A 27606-nucleotide genomic window follows, 5' to 3' on the forward strand; every position below is an offset into this window, starting at 1 on the left:
GTTAATGCTTTGTACATTTGCCGGCTATATGAATGCACATTTCACTGTGGCTTGAGGCTGAACATGGCAAGAGGATGAGTCATGTCCTAGGCCTAGCAATGGAATACTTCTAGGAATGCCGAGAGGATAAAGACACCAGGCAATAAAGCGCTAATACACCGATGGTCACAAATCACAGTGGAAGGAACACATCTTCAGAGGCACCCTGCTGTAACGGCCCTTACAATGGCTGATTCACTAAAGAGACCCATTTCCAGGACCTCATCCTCGAGCCTACACACAGCTTGCCATGTACACGGATGGCCTTGTGTGGCCCGCCTAAGCCCTGCGGAGGAGAAGCAGAAGTCATGGAGGGGGAAAATTCACTTTGTAACAAAGCAGCAGCTCTGCTGGGCCTGGGTCCTCTGCCGTTTGGGGGAACGGGGCTCAGGAACAAGAAGGAACAGGACCGGGCAATAGAGAGCCCCAGTCACACTGTCAGGATGCTCCCAGGTTTCGGGCGGACTCCAAGGAGGAAGAAAGCCAACACGTTCGTTTTCCATTTGCCGCAGCCCGCAGCAGGAAAGCAGTAAAATGCTGATGCAGTCCCCTTGCCGGTTTAACTGATTTAAGTGGGAAAAGGGAGACAATCTAGCAGAGACACCAGAGATTACTTGGCTTTTCTCCAGCTTCTGTGTACCAACAGGAGGATGACGGAACAGCCGGTCGTGTTTAGCGCCTTCATTCGCCTCGTCCTCCCCTTGGAAAAAAAAAAAAATTCTTCCTTTGTATGCTGCCACTGTGTCGATTTTTGTGGTGGTGGTGGTTGTTTTAAATAGGAGAACTTGTGAAATGAGACTGCATAAAAGATGGACTTGTTTTATATATGGGGGATATTGCCTGTCCTTCAGATCTATGTGTCTCGCTTATGGAATGAACCAAAGTAGGACAGATAAACTAATATTTTGTATAAGCTCAGCCAGACAATACAGATGATAAAGATGTTTCATCTTCTTATGCATGCAGAAAATATGAAAAATCGTAGTTTACACATATTTGCTCAATTCAAGTGTAAAATTGGGCCCCTCGATTGCCCTGGGCCACAGTGGCTGTGTTAAGGAAGCTCGATTTACCTTGCAGCCGAGTGAAAAATGATCAGAATATTAGACTCATCTAGCCCACATTAAGGAGCCATTGCATTTCCCGACAATTTTATGCTATCTCAATATGAAAACAGAGCAATTTCAACTCATATCAGGTTATGATCGGCAATTACAGTTGCATAATTCACCTAGGCGCCTCTACGCAGGGCCTTTATTTTCCCTCTTGGTGACATTCCTGAGAAAGTGCCTGATAAAAATGTCATATATCATCCCAGCTTTAGAACTCGTGAGGGGGTAATCTGCCATGCCTTGCTGAGCCCATATTCATCACTGGATTTTTGACTTGGAGGGGTCATGGCACTTATAATTTCCTGTTTGTTATTGTCCTCGGCAGCCCTGACAAGGGCTGTAAACGCGGGGTTGTAGACGGTGGTGAAGCGCCGTTCCGGTGGGGCTCATCACCGGCAACAGCCGTGCGTGAGTGTGGCTCGCGCTGTAGTTGGCTGTTTCGAAGATAATTAGATTTGATGTCAACATTTCTTTATCACCTGCATCCTTTTGTGCATCTGTGTGTCAAGTTGTTATTTCCGGATTTATTAGCACCCTCAGAGCTACTCTCTATCTGTCAGCCTGTGTGCTGTTTGTGTTGACAGTTGTAAAGTTAATTACTAGTACTAATGAGCATCGGGCTTTTGGTGGACATGGCGTTTTGGACATTTAAAACTATAATTAGTTTTTTTTTTTTCTTTGTGTAGTGCTTCAGTACAGAAAAAAGTGTTCGGGGGGTGGGGGTGGAAAATACCTTCCTTCCACTCCATTTTGACATTCTGTGTGCAGTCAACTTATCTTTTATTCAGAGGCTCCAAAAATTCAGTTCTGTTTATTTTTAAAATAGACTTCTTTGCATTGTAACTCCATGAATAATTTCTTTTGTTCCTTATTTCTCTTCCAGCTTGATAATGTGACCGTTCCGTGTGCCTTGAGAATTAAGGATAGTGATGGTGGAATGATGAAAAAATGTGCGGGGTGAATGCTGACCTCCACCCAACCGGGCTGCAAAATCTCCACTTAGGCCTCTTCCTCTTTTTTGAACCTTAACTCTGGGCTCACCCGAAAGATTCTGTGAATGAAGAAGCGTGGAGAAAATTAAAAGAGTAATCAATAGTTCCCTGGGTGGCTGGTCCCCGGCTAATAGTAATAGCGAGTACTTACGTAGTGTTCATTCCGTGCCAAGAATCGTGCTAAGCTCTTTATGCCAGGGTCCCTTGCTCAATCCTTACCACCAGCCTAAGAGGTCATTTACTGCCATCTTCCTGGTACAGATGGGGAAACTGAGGCTTGGGACAGGGAAGGAACCTACCCAGGGCCTAACAACTAGGCAGTTGTGTTGGGATTTGAACCCATCAAGGCAGCTCAAAGCCTGGGCTCGTGACTCCTACTCTGTAGACACCGAATATGCTTTCAAGAAAAATTAGCAGACCCCTGGGGCATGTATTCTAGAACAACAAAGAGCAATCACTTACTAAATCAGATGGGCTCATTTGTATTTCACTTCCAGTCATAGAGGGATGCTAGCTTCAGTGTAATGGCAATTATCTGTGGCATGTACTTTATGGAGGGATTTTGTTTGGTCTGTTGCGGCAGCAAAGCACCACTCCCTTGCTGCTATTCATATTTACTTTCTATTCATCATTATCTGCCATTTTGCTAAATAACTATCCTTCCTGGACATAAATCATCCATAAAAATACTCTGGCTCAGAGAAAATTTCGCCCTGGCACTGCAATGATGAGATAACCATTTTCATCTCTTGTTGAAGCATTGAGATTTATTGGCTTTCGATGGGCAACAGACCAGGCATCACTCTCTGCTAAACAGACTCCCACTTGCATTTATTCTTATTGCATTTAGCGATTCAAAATGGAGCTCTCGGAATCCCTCGAGGGTCCATTCCCAGCCTGGGTGGGGTGTTATTACTTTATATTAGATAAGGGAAGGACACACAAAGAAACATGTGGTGATTCGGATGATTTTTTATTTCCGTTTAGCAGTGATGACAGAATGTCATAGTGAAATGACTTCAAAAGTCATTTTTCCCCACTGCCCTGGTTCTGCAGCCTTGTCCCTTGAGGGCTCTTCCATTGTACAGTGTTATTAATTCTGCTAACTTTCAGACTTCATTGCTGACAACAGGCCTCTTGGCTTTCGCAGCCTATTACATTAAATTTCCCATCAAACCATGTCAGCCTCTGAGGTCACAGATTTCGAGAGAAGCTTTAGATATTTTGCCATCTGACTTCACGGGCAGGTGTTTTCTAAATTGCTTTTAGGTTTGTTTTTCCAGTGTCAGAAATCAGATTGAACCTATTTAAAAAAACTCAGACGGTGAGCGCTCATCAGGATAAGAACAAAGCGGAGTTTGAGGCACGCCTGAACTGGAGAGCGTGCGTGTGCGTGTGTGTGTGTGTGCGCGCCCGCAAACGTGCACTTGTATTTCGGTTGACCTTTCAAAGGGAAAGCAAAGCCTTCCAACCAGACTTCATCCCCGACCCCACCCGGTGAGTAGAGTGTCTTGTTGACGATCTGTTTCTCTAACACTTACTGAAGCCCCCAAAGACGGCGTGGCTGCCCTGGTGAACAGAGCTATGCGCCACTGACCTTGACTTTGGAGGGATCTGTGAACCCGTGGAGTGGCATTAGAAGGTGGCCCTGGTTGAGGACTAGCATGTCTTCATGCAGGGTCCTCGAGCGAGTTTCAGGTGGCCATAAAAATGCAGTGTTTGTTTTGATGGGTTAGTTTGGGCCTGCTGTTGTGGGATGCCAGTCAAGGAAACGCAGAAACCTTCCTCCCCAGCAACATGGCCACGGGCACCACGTTGCTGTCGGAATTACATTCGGAAGGAGGCCTGTGGAGGGAAATGGAACTGGGGGCTCCCTTTAAAAATAGAAGAGAAATAAATGAGCTGCTGTGTTTTTGAAGCCGTCAGTTCGTGAAAATGATTAAAAATCATTTGGCACACCCACCGTACCCTCGCCATCATTATTGACGGTCAGTTCCAGCTAGTATTTCTGCTCTAAAAAAAATGACAGTGTTAAAAGCTCTGCCATTGCTGTTGGGATTTCCAGGGCCGGCACTTAGCAGCCTTGGGGTCCCTTCACTGAGTACCGGATGTGTGCTCGGGAGTCGAGGAGGAGGGGGGACCTCCTCTCTGGCTTCCTCGGTGACAGGTGTTAAACACTTGGGCGCCTCACCTGGGAGCAGGAGGCGGCGAGAGCTTGGGCGCCTTGCCGGAGACACTGCGGTTCACGCTGGCCTTGCCCCCCTTTTTTCTTTATCATTTTTGGAGCCCCTGCAGGCTGCCCTGCCCTGAGCCCCCCATGAGCCGGGCCTCTGTGCGGGAGGAGGTGCTGAACCAGGCTGGGGCCCGAGAAGGATGAGGAAGGCGAGGCCGTGTCACTGTTCTGTTTCCCCTGCTAGCAGCCAGAAGGAGAGAGAATCATTTGTGGCACTCTGGGGACAGTTTTGTCACCCTGACAGTAATGCTGTTATGCGGCGGCTTGACACACAGGATGAATCCATAAAGACAGATAAGTAACTGCGAAAGTGGCTGGGGATCAGGCTGAGTGCCACCACTCACCTGCAGTGACAAATAGATAGTCATGAAGGATTGGAAATCCTGCCCAACACGGAGATCTGTCAGCAGAGAGATGGAGTGCAGCCCCGGTGACAGAGGCAGCTGGAGGAAAGCGTGCACGTGCACGTGCGCGCTCCTGCAGGGGGTGCGAGGGGGTGAACTTCAGAGCTTGGTTTGGGGGTGGGGGCAGGTGGCCAGGCTTTCCTGGGACGGGGGTGGGATGCTGGTGCAGGTGGGAGCAAAGGATTTCAACTCTGTTTTCCTTGGTGAACTGGAATTGTGGGTCTTGGGTCTTTTTATTGGTAGGTTCAGGCATATTTGGTTAAGAAGACTGCTTCGTTTCCATTTTCCCTGGGATTTTTTTCATACCAATAGGGGTCCCCATCTGCAAATGAAATGAGTCCAAGTTTTGATAGTTAGCAAAATATTACTGCTAAGCTGCTGGTGTCAGAGGCACCAGGCAAAGGGCAGGCGGAAGCAGGGGGCCGCGTATTTATCTTTTATGTTGGAAAGGTTTGTTATTTCTGGTTGGGAATCTGCTTTTCTTCAATGGTAGAAATTCTGAGGGACATCGCTGGAAAAAACAAGCCGTGGGCTGGATCTGCTGTCTCCCACTTGGGTTTGAGATCCAAACAGCACTGCGTCCCGCAGTCGTGAATCTCACTGTTGATATGATGCAGAATACGCTTTGTTTTCATTATTCTCGAGGTCGTGAATGCCTGGCTGTGCCCTATGAGATTCCTGGGAAGTTATGGAATAGATTTGAGGTGAAAATAAGCATAAATGGTAAGAGTAAAAGCTCCTCGGGTCACTGTCAGGGGTTGGGACAGAAGCCTCGAGATGTAGCGCAGCCATTTAGAAACTCTTTTCTTTCTTTAACCTGCTGAGAATATTTTGGCCCCCGGGGATGAGCATAAATATATTGAGGACCCAAAGGTTTCAGACAGGATGGGTCCTGTGTCTTACATGCATTTTAGCAGGAGGTGGGAATGGAAGCAAACCAATATCCAAGCATCTGTTTTCTATAACAGTGACCAGGATTGTTAGCATTAATAAGCTGGCTGCATGCGGGGTACAGAGAATCGTCTATCAAGTCCTTGTTCTGACTGTTTTTAATGTAATAATTTAAAAAAAAAAAAAAAAAAAGGACTTACAGTAGCCAGCTGCTTCTTCCCTTCCCTTCGAATGAGTCCTCTTGCCATATTCCTGTGCTGTCATCTTTGGCCACCTGCCTTTGTCATAGGTGGAAATGTACTTGATCTAGCTCAATTGTACTTACTTTTTACTTCTGGGAACTTAACATAGGGTACTTGTGTATCTGAAACTCTGTTTCCTCCAGAATGGTTTTGTGTAGCTCCAACTATTACAACTACTGTTACTATTACTACTTCTGTTTGAGGGCTATGTACTTCAGCATTTACTCTTCTGTCTAGGCGGGCCCTCGCCACTTTGTATTTCTTTAGAAAATCCTGGGCCCTGCTTGTTGGTTTTAAGATACTTTGTTTTAGCTTATAATTTTTGGAGGCTAAGACTGTTTTAGGGCAACTCAGCTATAATGAAAACATTTTTTGTTTTGACCCTAGGTTCTCAGTGTGACATGTTTTGACCCTATCATTCTAACCATGATTTAAATTCTGAATTTCCAGAAGCCTTATTAAATATGTCAATTTGTGCACCAGAATGGTAAATGTTCCTGTGAACTTTGACTCCTAAAGGAAACTCTATTTCGAAAGAATAAAAGATTTTCCTGATAAATATGTTCCTCATTTTGGACTAATACTTTCAGTCTGAGTGCTGGAATGGGGAAGGGCCAACCCATTGCCTGGCCCCACTTGCTACCTCATTCGGGGATGCGATTTTACAACCCCCGGCATTAGATTTTTATTTTGCCAAGATCACTTTCGCAATGGGATATAAATCTCCTGAGTGCACACCTGATTACGTAGGCCTGCACGTGAATAAGAAAGAGAGTGTACCACCTGCCATCACGGGAGTGCCCATAACCATGCCAGATAGCTGGCACTCAGTAGGCTGACAGGAGCTCTGTGGCTGTTTTTCTTAACTTGGGAGCTAAGGTCACCCTCCCTCCCAGGGCCTTTGCGATGAAATGCAAGCCAGGGGTCTTGCCCCAGCAACATATTTCCTCACTTTGATTTGCGCAGACGCTCTTAGAAGTTGTCTGCCTCCCGCCCACCTGTCTCACCGGATGGCCATTGCAGGGGGCACCCCAGCCAGCGAGAGCTGGGTGCTAACACTTGTCACAGTTACTCTTTCTGTTGTCCTTTGCTGCTGCTCAGTGTGTGTGCCAACTCTGGTCAGGGCCCTGGGTACTAGCATTTGTCAATACAAAAGTGTCCCGTGATGCTAATACCCTCCCTCAGTTTTAGCTCCAAACCCACCGTCTCCAGGAGAGCACTTTGGGAGAGAAATTTCTCCCGTAGGGTTTAACTTATCTGGTTATTGGCTCTCCCTTTGATCCCCAGGTCGAACTCTTCAGAGAAAACTGAGCAACCTTTCATACTTTCCCAGGAATGGAAAAATTATTTTGGTAATAAGATACAATTTTAAAAGATGGATATGCCCAGCCCATTTCGCATCGGGCCCATCATCATGTGGTATTACCTCCGCCTCCTCGAAGTCCTCCCCACCGTCCACCCCTGGTCTGAGTGGTCGTGAGGACCTTTGGTGTGTTTGGGGCCCATGGGCCAGCAGCAAGCACCTTTAGAAACGATCAGGAGGAGACCTGGCTCAAAGAACTTACCCAGCCGTGCTCTTTAGAGCTGACTAACCACTTTTGCACACGTTCTTTCTCTTGATCCTCTTCACGTGGTGAAGCGAACATAGCAGTGGTACGGTTTTACCGTGGGGCACCTCGGAGGTGGAGAGACCCCACTGCCAAGTGGCTGGGCTGCCACTCACCATAGCACTTTTACGGTCCTGGGAGACACTGGGCATTGTTTTCCTGAGTCCTTACAGCAGTCCGTGTGCACTAATGAGGTGGGACAGGTGATGATGTCCCACTTTGTAAGTGGGGAGGCTGACGCTTAGTGAGGCTGACTGGCCCTCTTGGGGACACAGCAGGTAAGGAGTGACACAGTTGGGAAACGTACCCCAGACCTTCCTCCTCTTAGACCCACACCCCTTCCATTACACCAGGACTAACTCCACAGTCCAGAAAAATCTCAAGAACAAAGCTACTCTGAAGCCGCCGTAGAGCCTCACCCTTCATAGGATTCCAAATTCCTATGACAGCCAAGCTGTAGTGCCCTGGGGGAAAGCTCCAGAAGGGAAGGTCTCCCTTGGCCGGCTCTTCAGGACCAGGCAAGGGAGGGTGTAGCAGAGGGCCCCACCCCTAGGGCATGCTCACCCACCCAGTTGGCAACATGGAGATGCTGCTGGTCTAGACCCACATCCGGGCACTGCTCACCTTTCGCTGACTCATGCCCGGAGTGTTTGCAAAGTGCACAGGCTGTAACCCAGAGATGGAGCAGATGTATGGAAGAAGAGTATCAGGCGTTGCTAGGGACCAACAGGCAAGGTGTCCCTGTCAGTGGGGACAGAGAGCAGACGCTGAAGGCAGGAGCCTGCACCGTGGAAACCTCCCATCCCCGAAGCGTGTGCTTGGCTGGCAGGGGAAGCTGCCACCCATCAGACTGGGCTGCATTTGCAAAGGTCAGGCTTTAATTACATGCACAGTTAAATGGAGATACTGTAGAGAGGTCACACTCATATTTCTTTGGCCTTCATTAATGTTATTGCTCTGTCACTTTCTCTCTCCTCGGGTTTGTAAATGAAAGTTCCTTTAATACATTTAAAAGGATTATTTATTTTTAATTGTTTTACCTCTGGAGGGAGAGGTTACTTTTTTTTTTTTTTTTGAGTAGTTAAAAAAAAAAAGAAACAACTTTGCCTATGCATTTCTTGCTAATTTATTTCAAACCCTGTGCTTTTTATAGTCTTATCTACTAATGGTTTTGATTAAAACACAAGCAAAAACCAGCCAACATGAACAGGTTGAATGCCACATCTGTGCAGAAGATAGCAGCTCTCTTATTTATGGCTCCAAGAAATGGAGCCTAAATTAAGCTAGCTATTGCTGGAGAGTGGATAAGCGGCCATTATGAATTATCCTTAATTATAGCGATTTCCTAAACTAATAAACCTGCTAAATCTTTATTGCAAAGGTTAGTTTACGCAGTGCATATAAAATCCGCATGTGCTCCGCATCAGCCACCAGCTGTCTGACAGTGGGTTGCGATTTTAGTGAGTGTTCACATAAATTTTATGTTGGTTATATTAACAGTCAGTCCATATCACTACCCACAGATGCCAGTAGACATAAAAATTGCTCTCTAGTGAGCCTAAATATCCCTAGAAGCTAGTTGTGTCTAATGTTCCATGTAGTATTTGTACGTGAAAGCACCAGATTGGAGGGTTATTTACAGATGAATATTTCAATCCAGTTAGTTCATATAGGCCTACTTAGCCTTCTTTGCTGGTTTATTTGTATGCTAAATAATTCACCAAAGGTTCTTGTTTACTTTCTATAGTAGTTTCTATGAAATGCAAACAAGGGAGCCAACTTTAGGTGTTCAAAAGGCTAAGCAGCTCTGTGTTTAGATGCAGGTCAGAGCAGCAAAGGGGGCCTTGCCCATGGGCTGTCACTCGGCTTTACACATCCTTCTTTCTTCCTTTCTTCCCCCCGCCTTCCTCCTCCAGATATAACTGGAGCTTGCTGCTTTCATAGGAATTTTTGGCTGGGCTATCTTTAGTCTAAATTTATCTTTTTCAATACCTTCTGTATGCTACCTTCGGCTTGCACAATTAACCACCCAACGCCAGCAGCAAAGAACACATTCTTGGCTTGGAGAAGCTTCCCCACAGTCCTCCGGGCTGACAAGAATAGGTCAATTCTCTTCTATTGAAATGCCCTTGTTTTCTTCCCCCCTTTTTTTTTTTTTTTTGCCTTTTCCTTTTCTTTTTCTTTCTTTTCTCTCCCATGATTTTTTTTTTTTTCCTGGTGCATTTCCAAATCTTAAGATTTGAAAGGACAGCAAATAGGACCTTTCTCTTTTCCTGGAAAGCCCCGAGCCAGCCTGACCCCTGTCACCCTGAAGGACAGAAGAGCCAAGTCCAGCTCTAAATGATGTAGCCTTTAGCAGCCCTCAGAATATCTGTTCACCTGGGTGGGAAGGATCATTGTTTTCTGGCGAGGTGACAGTTACCTGACCCTATTGTTCACATGTCCCCATGGCTCCGTTTATATGTGAGAAATATCTATCTGCCCCTACATTTTGCAAATGTTTATGATCCTAAACATTTGCCCCTAAAGAGATTGGAAAATAGCCTCCTTCATTTTCAGCCCGGCGCTGCCAAGATCATGAGAGAGTTCAATAGCAGTGCTAACTTTTTATTTAATAATATTGATTTTATCATTTTTACTACTTACAATGGGGATTGGTCGGCTGATAGTTATTTGACCTCCCTTTGTGCATGGCTGTGGAGTGCTTCGTGAAAGCTATTGACATATATCTCTCTTCCCCCACTCCTCTTCCAGTGGCCCATCTCGGCAAATAACATTGAGATGCAGTAACTGTTCCCTGATATTGATTTCAGATTGTGTTCATCACACCCTTCCCGGGGCCAGGCCAAGAGCAGCAGTCCCGGTTCTGTAAACCCTTGACTACTTCAGGCTGAAGTATCATTTCCACCTTCCAAGCAAGAATATCAACCATATATGTTTCAAAAAAAAAAAAAAAAAAAATTACCCAGGAAAATGAAAGCGTGTTTTGATCTTGATTATTTTTTACGCATATATCATTAAACTGATCTCTTCTAGTTTTATGATGGGCTTTTTCTGTAATTTTTTTTTTTTTTTTCCCTTAAGGAATACTAGGAGGTCCGTGGTTCCCTGAGCTGGTAGGAGGAACTCTGATTACATTTTAAGCTTCTGGGATTCAGAGTTTGGCACACTCAGCCAGACCCAGGGCCTCTTTGACCTTCGGTTCTCAGCCAGCTGGGGTCGTTCTCACCACCTGGGCCTAAAAAAAAAAAAAGTTCCATGTTTTGCCTCCATGGAGTCAGTTGAGATGGCAGCACATTTAAAAGAACCCGAGGTTTAACGTTCAGGGGGCAGCCAGCCTAATCCAGTGATTATAATCACTTTTATCCATAGGAAGGACATGACACGTAGTCTGGGTGGATTTGCATACTCATTGAGAAAAACATCAAGCACAGAGCAAATAATACTGGAATCCTAAGTTTTATAGGCGGAAAAAAAAAAAAAAAGGCAATAGAGAATCTGCACCAAGAGTGATTATATCTGGGTGATGGGACTGCGGGTTATTTATTTTGTCTTCGGGCATTTCTACATTTTCTAAATTTTCTTTTGTAGTTAGAAAAAAAAAATCCCACTCAGAAGTGTTATTTTTGAAAATGGAGAGGTTACTAGAAGGATTGGAACTCTCCAGAAGATCCCCGACCGCCAGAGTGAATGCATTAGCCGAGGTGGAGATTAACTGACTCAGTGCCGTGCTAATCTTGACTCCAAGAGAAGCAGGACAGACATCGCTCCCATCACAGTGCACCTGCTAGTTCTTATTTGGTGAAGCCACTGGGGATTGTGCTAGGCTTTGCCACTGAAGTGTAAGCGCAAACCAGTTAGGAAGGAGGGCTTTGGAGTCAGACAGGCCTGGGTTTGATTCTTGGTCCTTTCTTTCACCAGCCATGACTTCGAGCGAGCGACTTAACATTCTCTGTACCTCAGTCTGCTCATCTGGAAAATGGGTTATTTGAGAGGCTTAACTGCCACAGTATATGTAAGCTTATAACATACCGCCTGGCGTCTAGTAAGCAGTCAGTAAATGGTAATTTGCATTGCTGGCATCTGTATAGCAATTTCCTCATCAAACCAGAGCCATAATGGGAATTAGCATAGTCGCAGTCCGCAGAATGGTGATTTTTTTTTTTTCCTCCATAAGCCCAACTGGGACTCAATTAAGATCTATCCAGTGTCTAATACATGTCAGATTTCCAGGACAAACCTGATTGCGTATAGCACTCTTTGATTAGAGGCAATTCGTTTTTAAGTGCATATCTAAACAAAATTTTGGCTGAATGTTTTTGGGAGGATTTTTAGAGAAATAAATGTTTCTATCAGGAAAAGAAGTTACAGGTCTTTAATTAGGGTTCTGAAACCCCCAAACACAGGCACACGCACAGACGCGCGCACACACACACACGCGCGCACACACACACACGCGCGCACACACACACGCACACACACACACGCGCGCACACACACACGCACACACACACACCGCCTTTCTCCAGCAAGAATTCTTCCAGAGCAATGCTAGAAAACGTAACAGGAGCCTTTAGAATATTACCTTAGTTTTGTTCCAGGGCCAGTTGTGCTCTTCTCGAGCATTTTCCATTTGTGTGGTCGGAAACACTTCCTGAGACCTTGGGTGGCGTCGGATCCTTCCCTGCAGGCAGCCATCTTCAGGGCTGAAAGCAGAGCATAAAAAGCAGCTAAATTAGAGCCTTTACACAGTTGCTGGAACTGGCTTAATGAGAGACAGCGAACATTTTGCAGGCTACTGAACTTCTGAAATGTGACAATCCAAGCAAATGAAATCATGGTACCTTTCATTGTAGTTTAATTGGACTCAAACTTGGCACGAGGGGCTGCTGAAAGCTGTATTCAATGAGATAGACAGGAATTGTACAACAACTAATTCAGCCCACACAACACATCTTACAACTGTCCAAGCTCCACACTGTGCTCAGGACTGACTCTCGTGGTCAAGAGAGGGAGAACGGCCGTGCATAAAAGCCGAGATCAGAAGGCAGACCCAGTCCTGGCATGGTGAATGGCATACCTGTCACCGTGAGTTATGCACTTGAAATAACTCAGCCTCGTGGCAGCCGGTCCAGGCCAATTTATTTTAAAGAGGCAAAAAGGAGTGAAACAAACTTGGGCCCTCTCTTCTGCCTGTTAGGGTGTCAAGATATCAGTGTCAAGGAGTCCTCTTACCAGAAGGGTGAGGGTGAGTTGAGCATAAACACCAACAAGGAGGGAAGTAGGCATGGGCCTCCCGTTGAGTGGAGCGAAATGGGAATCCCGGTCGAGTAACCCAAAAAGCAGGAAATTACCCGAGCTGTCAGGAAGGGGACCAAAATCCTGTCAAGCAACAGTAAAGGGAATGGGAAGCACAGGAGGGAAAGGTACGTTGGGAGGGGGGATGATGGGAAGACGCAGATCGTTTTAGGATGGGCATGTCCCGAGCCTGGAGGCCCTGGAAAGTTCAGAAGGGGGATCTTGGCTTCCTTATGCTGTTCGCGCATTGCATGAGTTCCCCGCCCCGCCCCCCTGGGGTGGAACGTACTCTGTAATCCCAGCGTCTTCTGGTCTGACCATCCCACCTACCACTCGCGTCCACGTCCGCTGTGGTTATGGTTCTGGGTTTAGCCAGTAAGGCTGGGAGAGTGGACAAATTGGGTGCCTGCATGTAACGGGCCATCCTGGACATTGATTTTTGAAGGTTCATTAGATAAATGCTGACATCACAGATTGATGTCTCTTTAAACCAGTACCTAGCGCAGGACCATCGAGGGAATCAAAAATATTGATGTAACATGTTTGAGTAGAAGGCTCACTGGAGAATTCCCGTGCCTAAATGGGATCCATCAATTTAGGCTTTCTTTAATTATTCTAATTTCTGTGCGCCGCATCAGGCGGGGAGTTTGTCTGCAGGAACTGGTTTTTATGGGGAACGCTGCTCCCACTTTAGGGGCCAAGGAAGGCCAGACAGGGGGCGCACGTCTATTTTTCATTGTTGTTCGAGCTGCTGTTTAGTAATTAAAATTTTTGATCATAGCCTAATTTTCCCATACAGTGTGGCCATGGAATTGACAAGGGACTGATTAATGGGCCGACCCTGGGGCCAGGAGGCTGCTAGGTTGTTCTCTTGTGGAAGGCATGCTGGCAAAATAAAGTTGATGGTTTTGTTTGTGTTTAACCCTTCACCTTGGCACTATCAATACATTGAAGACATCATTTGTATCTGCAAGTGTTTCTTTAATTAAGACCTTCTAAAAATCTTTCCTATTGATTCATTCCATTATCCTATTGATTAACTGCAGTGGATCATGTACTTGGTCTTCAGCGGAAGGTAACAGTCTCGGCCGTCTGTCATGACTATAGATGCAGAGCACAGGCAGCTAGCATCCAGCGCCCAGGGCTGGCAGGAGTGCCTGGCGTTCTAATGAGGCGTCGGCGGTGGCTCGGTGGGGCTCGCTGAACACCACCGAGAAAGCCAGTTGTCTCCTGCTGGAGGGGTGGCCAAGCATAAAGCGTTCCTTCCAGTTATTTATACTGCAGCCGCTTAGCGAGCAGTGTGTGGAGATGGGGTGGGGGGTCCTGGCAGGCTTGCATGGGGGATGGGGACAGAGGATTCTGCTCTGCATCTGAATTGGGAAATCTGGAGCTTTGAAACAAAAAGCAAACTCAGAAATCAAGATGCCGGGCTTGGTTCCGAGACAGGCTGTCCATCTTCCTTTGCCCCCACCCTAGCTTGGCCCCAGCTCTAGCTTTGCCCCCGCCCTTATGTTAATCAGCCGGCTCCCAGACTGGCTGCAGGTGCCACAATGGGCTTCCTGTTTGAGAGGAGCTCCCCTCTGCCTGGCTCAGAAGAAAGAGCGGGCCGCTGTTGTACCTTCTGCCGTTGGCCTCGGATCTAAATCATCCCCCGGTTTTAAAAATTAAGAAACCTGTGGCTGAATTAGCTCTTTAAACTTGGTGTTTTGAAATATTCCTGAATGTTGACAGTCCCAAAGAATGCTCCTGGCTGGGGTTTGAGGACAGAAGGACTTTGGTATTGTGGGATATGCAAAATCACATGAGATGGTGCACTCAAAAAAGAACGGAAAGCACCCAGCACATAGTAGGTGCTTTCTCAATACATCAATAATTGTTGACCTGCCAACAGTTCCTTTTTCTCCTCCCATACACGTCCTGTTGCATCCCCCATGCCTTCATCCTGCAAATAGACCAGAGCAGATGGCTTTCTCAAGAGTCAGGATGCCTCTTTACCCAAATGGAATCCAGTAGAAAAGAAACAGTGTAGAAGCAGGGCTGATGGACAGGAGATAGATTAAGTTAGAGAGTAAGATGGGTCTCTGCTCTCTTTAGTAAGTGGATGAATTAATATTTACTCTCAGAGTGAGAGGTCCTAAAGACTTTGAAGCATCTCACCTCAGCAAGGTCATAATGGTCTTCATGGTCAAGCTCGGCCTGGGTTTTCAGTAATGCGTGTGGTCCCCGAGTTCAAGCCAGTGGCTTCTTTGTCCCTGAGAAAGGAAGCAGAAAGCGCCCCCGGGTGTGGTTGGGGGTTGAGAAGGTGGGAATGGGAAAGCTGGTGGTTGCCAGAACTCTTTTTTTTTTTTTTTTTTAATATGAGTATTTAAAATAAGAATTTCCACCCTTATAGAACTTCAAAATCAAAATCGAGTGCAAATTCATGGCCGATTTGTGTTTCTCCTATCGGCTGTTATTAATTGCCAGTTGTTTGTGCCAAACCAAATGCTCAGTTTCCCTTGGCACCAAATTTCATGTTTTGGGTGTCCTACATTCTGTCCAGTGGGTTAACATTGTATAGTGGACGAACTGTTTTCTCAGGCCAGGGACCTGACCATCCCAACGGCCAGTTCTACCCTTGTAAACTTTTGCAAATGCCTCATTTCCACATTTCTGTAAAATATGTCGTTGTGTAGATACTCCAGACTCTTCTCCAAAAAAAGGAAGAAACTTATTTAGATCTACATGGACTTTTCATAAGGTAAATTATTTAGAAAATAATAGTAACATTTTTAAGGCTCAGTACTTCTGAGTTTGCTTTTTCAATGAGCATGTTTTAAGTTAAGATATTTTATCTGTGCTAATTAAAATTATTTTTTGAAAATCCAGAGAAGTATAAGACAGAAAAGAAAAACCTCCTATAGTCCCCACCGCCTTACGATAACCACTAAGAATGTTTTAGTGTACTGTCTTCCAATCTTTTTTCAGTGCATTCATATGTACATATATATATTTATATATATTTTTAAAGCAAAATTTGGGCCATAGTATTTTATAACCTGCCTGTTTTCACTTCCTGTATCACAGGCGGTTTTTCATTTCTTTAAACATTCCCTGGGAACATGATTGTTAATAGAAACTTGTATAAATATGCCGTCTTTATTTAATTTTCCTCCTACTGTTGGACATTGAGGTTGTTTTCCTCTTTTTCCCTTATCATATGAAATGCTGGGATGAATATCCTTGTCTGAGCATTTTGTGTGAATATTTATCACCTTCGGATAAATTCCTAGAAATTGAATTGCTGGGTCAAAGGATGCACACATTTTTAAGGCTTCTGACACATATTACCAGAATGTTCTTCCAAAAGGTTGAACCAATTATATAGTCTCCCGCAGCAGTCTATGAGCATGCCTGTTTTCCTGCACCTTCCCCGGCACTGGAAACTGTGTGTGTGTGTGTGTGTGTGTGTGTGTGTGTGCGCGCGCGTGCATGCTCGCGAACTGTTTCAGTTTCATAGATTAGGAAAACAGTGTCTCCTTGGCTGCATTTACATCATATTGATTACTAATGAGGTAGAGGCTTTTTCTCATATTTAAGTAGCTATTTCTGTTTCTTCTCTTGTGAAATAATTTATCCGTGGCTTTGCCCATTTTTATTGGAATGTTTGGCTTTTTCTAAATGATTTGAAGAATATTTTTCTTTTTTTTTTATTATTATGCTATGTTAATCACCATACATTACATCATTAATTTTTTATGTAGTGTTCCATGATTCATTGTTTGCGTATAACACCCAGTGCTCCATGCAGAACGTGCCCTCTTTAATTATAGGCCCATTTCATAGATAATCAGATTAGGCTGTTATAATCAGGTTGGATTTTTCAGGTAGATGTTAAGCAGTATTTGGAATATCTGTTGATAATGGCAATGTCATGAATGTACTTTTTACTTTTTAAGAAATAGTGAGTTTGGGTCTGATAAAAAAGATATATGAAGAAGAATCTGACAGTGTCAATCCAGCTTGAGTTAACTATCCCAGGACACTACCAGCATTTTATTACAGTTGTCAAAAAAAAAAAAAAAAGAAAGAAAGAAACCAACAATTTTATTGTTTTGATTATTGAGATCCAGCCACAGATCAACTGAGCAATTAAAATCTCTAAATAACATTCTCTGAATTGTCAAACAAAGGATTAGTTCCCAGTGGAAAGGACTTTTTTAAAGAAGATAGTTTTCTCTATAATGTCTGTGCCAGTAGATGGTTGCACTAATTGGAATATACAGAAATATTTTACCAGTTTAACAATGCATGACATCCTAATAAGATTGTGATGACAAGCTTTTCTTTTTATGAAAGGTGATGTTACTGCATGCTTCTAATATACATGGGCTCATGTGTCTTTTTATGACATGTTATAAATGAAATTTTTAGGAGAAATTAATCTGTTTTACTAAATCTTTCCTGGATGTGAAATGATTTTTTAAAGGCAGGACAACAGATCTTCAATTTCTGTTGTTTTTATTTAAGTACTTGGAATAATATATTTTAAGGAATCTTGGGGTTGAATAGAAAGGGATCACAATTAAATGCATATTAAACTGCTCATTCCAAATCCCACTAATCTACCATGAGAATGTGTGAAGCCAGGTTCTCCTGTCTTCCCTAGCTCAGGTGGCTGGCTGAGTGCAGGCTTGGGACAGTTAATGACAATCTTCCAAGACAAGCAGGACTTAACATCAATATCCCTCTCCCTGATAATCTATATACTCTGGAGGTGGTGAGCTCTGGCAGGGTTTTGATGATTTTATGATGGCTTGTGTATATTTACAGTGTGTTTAAAATACTCTTTTTAATTATCATTTGAGTGACAAAGCTTAATCTTTCGATCTTTATCTGCACCTCCTGCTGATGTATGTTTGTTAGGTAACTAAAAAGCGGGAATTTAGCAAAGCCAGAGCTTTATGCCAGTAATAAGGCTGAGGAGTCAATAGATGATTAACCCGCCTTTCTCCTCTTCTTGAGAATAAAGGAGTCACTTTATAAAATCTTTGAAGGTGGCCCAGATTTTTCAAAGCAGCATCCCAGAAACATATAATAACTATACAGAAATGAGCAACATCTGAACAGCACAAAGCAAGCATGTATGGAGAAGAATATCAGAACGTCATTTGAATACCGTTTTCAAACACACTGATATAACTGTTGATAGCCTATGACACAGACCTTGAAACTGCCCATGTCCTATGTATTTTATATACACATATCTGTTTGTTTCTGCATGTTTACGCACATCTGTATATTATATGTACGTATATACCATGTATGCTGTGTATATGTTATATACACATAAATTATCATATGGAGTTAAGCAACCTGCGTGATTGGATGCTGATATTTTGTCAGATTTTGGAGGCTAAATAAATAGGATACAATCATTATTTAGCTTGTCAGAGCCATTCCTTAAGATGCCTCCTTGGTATTATTTCATTTGAAACAGGATGAAAGGCTAGGATTAATATTCCTTGCTGCACATAAGTAAAGGCGTGTGTGTTAGTAATGGATGCTTAGGATTTAGAATTAAATATTGAAACTCTGTCTTAATTTTCCAGAATGATGAGGCACCACCACTGCCCTTTCCGAAAGCCCTTGTTTCTTATAACAATCGGTCAAAATTTTAAGCAAAAGCAGAGCAAAACAATTTCAGTTAGCCAGCCTATGTGGTTATTGGCATGTGTGATTCACTGATAAAGTTACGAGCATCATCGTCGTTATGTATAAAGGAACTCCAGGCTGCCTAAGGTTCCTCTCAAAGAAGTCTTAAAAATCAGGGATTGATCTGCAGATTCAGGAGGATATTAAAAGCTGATGTTGTGCCTGAATAAGATGAGCATTCTGTATTAGACTGTACTGGAGATGACCCTCACATGGCCAGGTGATTTTATTGACATCTCAGAACTAAGGACCATAAATTCTGCTATCAGGCAACATACTGTCCTGAGAAATGGACATCGTAAATGCTGGAGCTGCCTTTGGCAGCCCAGTAGACACAGCATGGAGTCAAATAAAGCATTAAACCCCAGACCAAGCCCAACACCTACAGAGCTGTCAACCTGTTTTAGCCTTGATATTGATCAGCTTGGCTGCCATTGGTAAATCGTCCCTTTCTCTTGAGAAGTTTTTCTCTAGCATTACGTATGACCAAGTATGCATCCCTAGCCACCTTGCCCACCAAGCTGCTAACATCAAGGTGATGCTTTTCATAGGATTGCCACTTTGAAATTTAGGCAGCAGTAGGACAATGTGGAGTTTGTGCCAAGAGGCCAGCTAGACAGGAAAGAAAGCTTGCTGAGTCCCCTTCAGTCAGGCAGGCAAGTGTCCACGTTCAGAGAAATCTTCAAAGGCAGAGGATGGTATCTGAAAAAAGCAGATAGCAAGGGCACAGGTAGGTAAGGGGTTTGGTGTGGGGAGCTGAGTCCGCAGGAAGAGGCAAGAAAGGTCTAGAGGCCAGAATGGCAGGCAGTTGGATCAAGAGTCCAGATTAGTGGATTTGGGAGGAGAAGATCAAAGACTCAGACCAAAGTTCTGGGCCAAAAGGGGTCAGGAGACCAGACCAAAATGTCTTAACAATAAAAAGCAGAAATCAAATTAAGAGATGGGCAGTGATGTACCAAGGGTGAGCAGCGGGAACGGTCCGCCCAGCTCTCCCCCTCCCCACTCCTTGCTGGCAATAAAGCCTGCATTGTCTGTAGAAGATCTAAAAACAATAATAAAACTGACAAGAGCCAGTCTGCTTTTCATTATCACCATTTTCTGTCAGTTCTAAACAACACCAGTGATAGAGGACTCCTCTCTACAAAACTCTTTTGTTGATCTCATTTCTACACAATTTCTGAATTATTTGTGAAGCTTTCTAATATATATATTTATTATTTTATATATATTTTTAGATTATATATATTTCTAACATATGTTATACTATATATATGTAGACTTCAAATTAGCACATTTTTTAAAAATATTTATTTATTTATTTTAGAGAGACTGTGTGAGCCGGGGGGTGGGGGGGTTGCGAAGGAGAGAAAGAATCTCAAGCCGACTTCCCACTGAGCCCAGAGCCCGACGCGGGGCTCGATCTCATGACCGTGAGATCATGATTTGAGTTGAAACCAAGAGTCGGATGCTCAACTGACTGAGCCACCCAAGTGCCCCAAATTAGCACATTTTAGTAACATACCCTTTAATAAACATAGTATTCCACATAGACATTAGTTCAGAGGATTCTCAGTTAGAGCATCAGCAACTGACGCACAAAGACTCAGCTATGCCTGTCCATCTCAGAGTAAGTTCATTGCCATTTGGAATTGTTTGAGCCCGCCTCGTGTGTAGTTCATGTCCCCAACCACTGTGGTACCACGTACTCCTGCATCTACACAGTGGATTGAAAATGAACGATGATGGGCAGCGATTAAGACAAAGAAACCACAGTTGGGGATCCTTCGACTCTGTCGTACCATGTGACCACTGAAGTTTGTATTTTGGTTTAAAACAGTGAACCAGTTTACAGACTACTCTGGGTAATAATGTTAATTTGGTAAATGAAAATTTAATTCTCCACACAGACTCTTTGACTGAATTTGAATAATATTTTTCAGTTGAAATTTATTCTTTCATTGTTAATTACTTATTTGAAACTAAAGAATAAATCAAGACCGTAATTATTACTGAGTATTATATGATTGTTACTGAGAATAATTTTGTTATATAGAGGAGAGGGGTGTAATAAATGATGTTCTTCGGCTGTCAGGTATGCTAAGTATGTCCCTGGAGATGGAGGAGGGGGGGTGTTCACAAGTGAATTCATTGGCTGCTAACATAACCCGTGATAATAAGGAGATATAGGCACAAGATGGGCCAAGCCAAGAATGAAGCTTGATTCCGAGCTTTATGATCTGATATCTCCCCACATTCTCTGGGTCTGAACTGGCCTCAAAGTGAAGCCTGGGCTGACCCCACAAAAGGAAATATGTAAGTAAGTGTGCTGAGAGTCAGCAGAGCAAACAGATGATGGACAGACCAGTTGTTGATGGTCACCCTGGGGAGAGCATGTAGGTGCCACCCACGTAACTACTGTGGAGTGGGGTGACTCATGAGACAATACTAAAGCAACTCCAAGGCCCTTCTGCACTAAAACTTCGGAAGGCAACATGGCAGAATTGTGGAGGAAGCCAAATAGCCAACCAGCAGATGGCTAATGATGACAGAAGTGGGCTGGCTCTTCTACAGCCCATGGACTGGAGCAGGACCTGGTAATACAGAGGATGAATCAGGCCAAGCATGGGGAGGTGGGATTTGTTCCAGCCTGGAGCATGTGCGTCCCATCTAAAGGGTGCTCCGGCCAGTTACCACTATGGGGGAATATTGGCCCAGATAAGCAGATCTTCCCATTTCTCAAGCCAAGACAGAAATCTGCATCTTTGACCAAAATCTCAGCCACCATTCTGCACCTTCTGTGCCAGAACCTTACACTGTTGCAGGTGGCTGTCACTCCCAACCATAGGATGGTATTCATGCTTTGAAATACTAGAGAAAGCTAATCTTCGTGCTTATAAAAATAGTAGAAGCATCCCTGACTGTTAAAGACAGTAATGGAATGACTGTCCCCAAACAGTCACGGCTTATAGTCACCAAGTGCCAGGGATGATATTACCTGCCGTTGATCCAGCTAGTTGCTGTGTGCCAGGCTTGGTGCCGTGCACCGTATATCCGTGATCCCACGGGGGCCTCACAGCATCTCTGAAATAGATATGTGTAGCCCCATGTAGAGAGAAGGAAACCTAGCATGGTTTTGTACTTTTCCCGTGGTCAATCACACAGTCAAGACGCCAACCCAAACCTCTATTAGATTTCAAAGCTCAGGATCTCAGCTACTGTGGCTCAGCTGCCGATGGCGAGGGCTTGTTAGCCACACCAAGAAGCCAGAGCTGGGTTGCCTTGACTATCAGTGTGCAGGGCCCACCGCCCAAGAGCCTTGGTGACTTCCCCAGAAACACAAAGAGACTCCTTAGGTGGTTTGGGGGACCTGCTGGCTAATTGTTGTTTGAACACCAAAGTTTGCCATAATCCTGGTCCTGTTAGGGAGCATTCTCTTGAGCAAACCCAGGGGGAAGGGGACTGACTTATGTACAGTTTGGCCTAAAGCACTTGCGCCTGTGTTCTCCTGGAAGAGTATACTTTGACTTAGGCATTGCTTGCTTAATAGACCGCAAAAGTCAACATCCCGCTGGAAGAACAGCTCGTGCTTGGAGGCGTCCCGGGCTCCGAAAGATCCTGTTGAGGCAGGATGTTGTGTGAAACCCACAAGTGGAGCAAAAACCTCATGTCTCCTCACTATAATGTTAATATTTTTAAAAGCTGCAGAGACTGCCTCTGTGCTTTCTACCAAAAAAGGGATTGGGGTTTTTTTTTTTTTCCCCCTTTTGGCTTTTTGGACCTAGAAGCACATCAGCTTGTGAATGTGTGTGTGTGTGTGTGTGTAACAGAAGAATGTGTCTCTTGTCCCTGGGAATGGCAAGGCTACCGAGCAGGTGAAGCCAACTTGTAGAGGGGAGGGGAGGAGGTGACTGACAAGTTTGTGCACATTGGGAAGAGACCCAAGGGCTTGTGTGTGACCCCACCCCCTACCCCCCCTTTTCCCAAAGGGGGCAATTAGATATTATTTCAGATAGTTTACTTACTACATCCTCATTCCATTTTCCAGGAACCCTGTGGGATGTCCCCAGTTGCTCTTATCCTCCAGCCCAATCTGGGGTTGGATTTGTGTGAGTGACGAAGCCAGCCATGCGGGTATGGCATGGCAGACACAGAAATGAAATCCAATCTGACACCCAATCAGAACACATTCTTGAGTGGCTTGTGTGGCCCCAGAGTGGCCAGTAGACCCCACTGGCCGCCTGGACAGTATATCTCAGCAAGCACTGGCCATGTTCAGTCCATGCCAAGCCCTCGTGTCAGTGGCCAAAGAGGAGTTCAATTCGAACCAAAAATAACGAGCACTATCAATCACTAAATGTCCCCCAAACACCATGGCACTGTTTAGAGATTGTGGCATGCATACGGTAGTAGGAGGCATCTAATCAGAAACTCAAAATGAACAGCCTCTCGGAACAGATGGGCAAACTCTGTGGATTTCCTTCCTTCTGAGAGGAGAGGCCATTATTTAAATTTATATACAGTGGAAGCCACTGGAACCCCATCCTGATAATTAAATCTGGATGATCACAACACCCAGAAGCATTAAACAGTGACCTTCTCCAGTCCGACCTGAGCAGAGATGCCACATGGCCCGGGCCAAGGACACAGAGTTCATTCAATAGGCATTTCAGTTTTGGTGCTAGGTTGGTAGAGACGTGGCAGAAAAACAGACTGATTTCCACCAGCTTCCACATGCCCCTTCAGACCTCGGCTAAATCCCACCCGCCCCTTGGTTTATCTGAGAAATTAATTCAGTCAGATTCTTCTACCTAAAGAATCATGGAAGAGCGTAAGAAATGTGGAATATTGAGGAAAGGGACATGGCCAGTAGGTAATACATTCTGAACCGCTGAGTCAAGGGTGGTGTCCCTCGCTCCATGCTGTTCACCTCCTTTCAGTAAACCTGTAAAAAAGCAGACCACCCGATGCATCATGCAGTTTGGATCTCCGTTCCAAATTCTCTCACATCTCCATTCTCTCCAGATCTCAGTTCTTAATTCTCACGCCAGAGGCTGGGAACTTAGGAGCAACTCCATATGTTGGGAAAGCAACATTCCCACCAATTCCCAAGTTTTGTGTGTAGGAAACATGACCTCTAAGATTTGGCCATATTAAGTGAAACCTGGAGCTCAGAATGTTCAGTCTAGAATTCTGTTTTTGGTCAAGGTATTAGAGATTCAGGGTATATGCTTAAAATGTCCTTAACATCACCTTCAGATGGGCTTCGAGGTCCCTCATGCTCTCTCTGAATTTATTATACTCTTGGACTTAGGCAGGAGAGAGCCTTACCATCATTTCAGAGTTTGCTGGTAGTCTGTAACAGAAAAATTGTGATTAGATTCAACAAAGGTAGGGAACCATCCTGTTTCTCATACAATTTCAAGAATCCTTAAGAGTCAGTTTCTCATGATAAGCAAATTTTAGTTTAAAAATCTTTATGAGGTGAGAGGGATCATTCTTCATGCCCTCGTTCAGGTTCGAGGAGCTCTCTTGATTGCAACGAACAAAAGAAAACCTGTAAATACAAACTTTATGAGAAAGGAGAAAGGGTCGCAGTTTGGGGTTTGTTTGTTTTTTATTGGGTTTGCCTTCTTAGCCCTTGAGCGGGAAACAGAACATGTCACATATATATTTTTTTTCTTAATTGTAAGAAGTAAATACTCTGAAATGTATTTTTTTAAATTGTGATTATATTACAGCGGTTTCTGTGTACCGTAGATTAGATTTTTATTAAGGGTTTTATTAAATAACTGGTGTTTCACCAACATCTAATTAAATCTTCTATCTAAATTGAACAGAAAATTATGGGCGAAAAGAAAGCATTTGTAGCAGACTTTATTACAGATAAGACTATTATTTGTTCATCTTAAGAATTTGAGATCAAATTTACAAGCAGCATCCTCATCAAATTTCTTTTCTGGGCTGCTGAGCCTGGCCCCTTGAAAGCAGCCCATTATCTCCACCACCCCCCTTTTTATTATAGTGTCCTGGTTGTTGGCAACACGCCCGCTGTTTAAGGTTACTTTCATTAATTAACCGAAAGTTAATTTCTTTGCAAGCAAAATCTCTGATCTCATTATGTTGTCTTTAAAGCTGAAAGATTCAGGTTTTCTGGTCTCCTTTGATGGCACAATAAAAAGCATGCCCTTTATCTTAAGGGAAACTGTCTCCAGGGTTTAATTTAATAGTCCTTGAAATAGTTACAGCACAGCCAGGCGGACTACAATAATATGCCAGTTCTAGAAAACCTTGGCTTTGTCATGGTTAGAGAGCCCAATGCCTGGTACAGATGTGGACCATGAGGCATCCGTGTCCACATAAGTTCTGCATTTTACCTCTTTAGATCTCCTGTTTGCACTCCCCGTTATATATCCTATCTGAGAATAGATCAAATACCAACGCCAGTGTTCCTTCCAAAGCATGCCACTGTCCAGCCATCTACTTCTCTGGGATTTCGGAGGTTTGGTGGCGTTGACATTTCAACTGTTTGCCTTTACTGCATTTGCTAAGCTGCCTTTTCTCTGCTGGGAACAAGGCAACATGGGTGCTACAAAGAGTTTGGGGTAGCGGTTTAGAGCCTGGCAGGCCTGGATTTGAATGCCAGTCTTTCCTTGGACCCTCTCTGTCCTTGGACAAGTTATTTAACCTCTCTTTCTAAACCTCCAGTTTTCTTACCACTAAAGTTGGAATAATTATGTAGAGGAAGAAAATTAAATAAATTAACTGGTCCATACCAGGTACTGAGCCAATGTGGTCCCCTTCCCTTGACAGCCTTGTCCCTGTCTCTGCCAGCTACAAATGTGTTTCTAGATTGGGGGTTCATTTCTGGTATTTGGAGGCCGGCCTCCAGATTGCTACACCAAAAGGAGCCATTTGGGGAGATGGCTAGACTCCACAGAGCATGTGTGGTGTGGGTTCGATCAGTGGGTTCTGTATTGCCCCCAAATGCTCTTTTATAGACTTGGGGACACAAAGAGTGTGTTCTCTTTGTCTCTCCGAGTTAGCTTCATCTCACTGATGACATCTAGTTGCTTTCTGGAGCATTAAATTCAGTGAGTTGAGAGGGGCCCAAATGTCTTTTCAGAGCCACCAGGTACAGGTCACACAGAGGGGACACAACTCTTCAGGTAGCTCAAGTCTCCAGAGCCATCCAGATACATGGAGAAGCTATTTGTATCCCACTGAGTCCGGCGCCATTGCACACACAGCTGAGATTTACGGAGTCTGGCGGGGAGGGCCACCGGAAGCGGGTAATGGCATGACCCGACATGCTGCTTCAGATGCCTGGGAGACTGGGCCTGGGCCATTTGCATACGTCACCTGTACCAATTCCTAATGAAGAATGCAATTGACTCAACGCAAGCAGGTCAAAGTTACTTAGGCAGAAAATCCCAGGTCTTGGGAAGAAAAGTCATGTGCCTCTTGGGCCCGTGGCAGGAGTCAAAGGTCCAAGGTAATGTATTGGCAAAGATCCCGTAGGCCCTGGTGCCTTGCTTTACTGCTCCCCCATGCTTTTAGGCAGAAATATTGTCAATGCTATTGATTAGTTGATCTGATAATCCAGCAGGCTCCCTGATGTGTTAAATTTCCTACTTTGGGATGACTGTAAGTGTGGGGAGCGTGTTTGCTTCAGTTCGGGGGACTCTCAGTGGACCTTGCTTAGACACTGCTTCCACAGTGAAATTGCTCCAGGCATGACAATTCCAATTATTCTTTTGGCTGTCACATTTAACCCTTCCTGAGATAGTTTTCCCCTCGTTCTCCATATTTTCTAGCCTTACTTTAGATTTGGAAAAAAACACTGTCTTCTGCATGGGGCCTCTAGGGTCTCTTGATTTATTAGTATGTATCCCATTAATGTGTTTAGATTTTTATTTCTTCATTTCCTTTTTCGGTTGTGAGCACGCTCCATCCTCCACATCTCCCCCTCCATCGCGAGCCCTCCGTGGCACGAGTCCTAGTTGCCTTTCTCTCTGTCCTCTGTGGATCTTCACACCTTCCTTCAGCCCTATCCCTCATTTGAAAAACACATAGCAACTCTATGAAAGGTATGAAATTCAAAGCATCCAAAGAAAGGATGACCTCGGGTGAGGGTGGTGGAGTTTTCTAGAAGAAGCATGGCAAAGCTAAGTAAGCTGGCACCACATTGTCCAAGTTTGTTTCTAATTATGTAGGGCCTGGTCTGGGATGGCTAGAGACTTACATGCCATCTGGTGTGTCTCTCTTTAGTGGTTGGTTATTCATCCCACCCTCCGTCTGCCTTCCGTCTTCAAGCTCTTCAGCTTTGTCAAAGGGGCACGAAGGTACCCTGGGAAATCCGGACTGCCACTTGGAGAAATCATGCCTCTAGCCATTTGTTCTACATCCGGGCTTACCGGGCTTGACATCAGTTACACTCTCTGCCTTGGTACAAAGAATGTGGGATGACTCCCTTAATCCCCTTTGCAAAATAATAATAATAACAGCAACAACAGTAAGGCCTCTAAGCAGAGAATGTTAAGCCTAATTCAGAATTTTTAAGAGTGGAAAATGAATCATAAATACCTGAGAAATGAGGTTCATAATGGAAGCCCCAAGAAGCCCTTTAACCTGGGCAAAATCCTATAACACAATTATAAACAATTTCACGCCTGACTGGAGCTGTTATTTGAGCAAAACTAACCATTTTTCTGCATGCACTAAACGAACCACGAGATCTGTGTATCCAGCTGCAGAAAAACGTAGGATCCCCCGTTCGGTCTGCATGTAATCAGCATGCTTGATGGCAAGGGCATCGTAGGATCAAAAGAGTTAATAATTGGATCCTGCCCACAGCAACCACACAATTAAGGGCAAGATTAGCAGAGATGAAAAATTTATTGTAAAAATGCAATGCGAGTCTGAAACACAAAATGATTTCACTGAACATTTGTTCTATTGCCATAATCCTAATGATCAACTCTATTACACTAATAATAGGAGAAAAACTAATTGCAGTGAGGACAGGACAAATCTTTTTTAATCTGCGTTGTCATCCCAACTAAGTCCCAACCCATTTGTATTAACCTTTGCTGAC

At 44.3% G+C, this 27606-nt stretch overlaps 1 protein-coding gene across 2 annotated transcripts in view; it reads left to right on the plus strand.

Annotated features, from left to right (window-relative positions):
• The window catches only part of FTO (FTO alpha-ketoglutarate dependent dioxygenase), a 371139-nt gene that overhangs the window by 320241 nt on the left and 23292 nt on the right, over nucleotides 1-27606 (plus strand). The gene's annotated exons all lie outside the window — the stretch shown is intronic.

This window comes from Phoca vitulina, unplaced genomic scaffold (genome assembly GCF_004348235.1).
Source record: "Phoca vitulina isolate PV1807 unplaced genomic scaffold, GSC_HSeal_1.0 scaffold30, whole genome shotgun sequence".
NCBI classification, from domain to species: Eukaryota; Metazoa; Chordata; class Mammalia; order Carnivora; family Phocidae; genus Phoca; species Phoca vitulina.